The sequence below is a fragment of the Gossypium raimondii genome, chromosome 3 (genome assembly GCF_025698545.1).
Source record: "Gossypium raimondii isolate GPD5lz chromosome 3, ASM2569854v1, whole genome shotgun sequence".
NCBI lineage: Eukaryota > Viridiplantae > Streptophyta > Magnoliopsida > Malvales > Malvaceae > Gossypium > Gossypium raimondii.
The window spans coordinates 23,791,462-23,792,717 of record NC_068567.1 but is presented as its reverse complement, the minus strand read 5'-3'; positions in this window follow the sequence as shown (position 1 = coordinate 23,792,717).

The window sequence follows — 1,256 nt, the reverse complement described above, 5'->3', positions numbered from 1 at the left end:
TAAAAAATCTAAGTCTAAATGGTTACAGTCCAAATTTTTCCACCACTCAAAGAATAGATCCTTCTGTGTTGTTTGCCTTCAAAGCCTGGCCATATGGCTCAGACAGCGAATTGGCGCACATTTTGTTAAGGCACACCAAAGAGCGTCCTTTATTCTTTTATCGTATTTGTAGTCTTTGCCCAAGAAATTGGATAATTATTTCTTCAGATCAAGCGAATTCAACTGTTGATGGTGCAAGATCTTTGTCAAGTTCCCACCCTTAAGACATGGACATCTCCTTAATTCTTAAGGGGACTCGTGGCAAAGAGAAGACCACTACTGCTCCACTAAGAAAAATATCTATAAGGAAATGGGCTAGATCAAACAAGGATGCTCGAGAATCTGGGAGTAGTGAATGCCCCCCACTAGTGAGGCATAAGTCAAACAAGGATTTTACTGCTACCATCACTCATTTATCCTTGGTTCTTGGTCTTCTCGAGGTTCCTCTAGTGCTTGAAGGCTCCACCCCTTAAACAGGCCCTTCTTGGCACGTTTTCTATCCCTCCTTATCAGAGAACCCCTTAGAGACAGTCCCTCCAATTTAGACAACTGCCCCTCCTTCTCAAACACAAGGCACTACCCCTGCTGAATCAAGTAGTAACTTTCCTTGGCGTAGTTTTATAGAGTCAGTACCATCTCATACACCCCTTAGTTCCATTTTTCAGTAACCAAGCTTGTTGCCTCAATAGTTAAGAGAAGCCTTCTCATTTTACCTTACTTCCAATTCCTTAGAGGATCCTTTATCTCTCATGGCTCAAATATCAGAGATCCCATCTCTCAAACATGGTCTTTGAAGTGGGGCTCTCAAAGAGGTTAGTAAGTGCCACAACAACAAAGTAGCAGATTTAGATAAATTTGTGTAATATGGTGAAAACACTTTGGGCTTCACCGGAAGTATCACACCTCAAGAAATTTGATCGTAAGGTTGTCTATCCAGATTACAACTCTGATGAGTAAGTATGGGTATGTTCAAATCGAAAATAATTAGTTGAAGGACGAAATCAACCTCTTGAGGGATGATAAATCTATCTTAGAGGAGAAGCTCAAAGCTAAAGGGGAGAGTCACCAAGAAGAGTTGGAAAGGCTACGCCAATCCCATAGGGAAGCCTTCAGAAAATACCAAGAGGACACTCAGAAAATTCTTGTTGAGGCTCTAGTGTGTCTTAGTTAGGTCCACTTGATCTTAGCAAGTTGGACTTAGATTATCTGAAGGACGT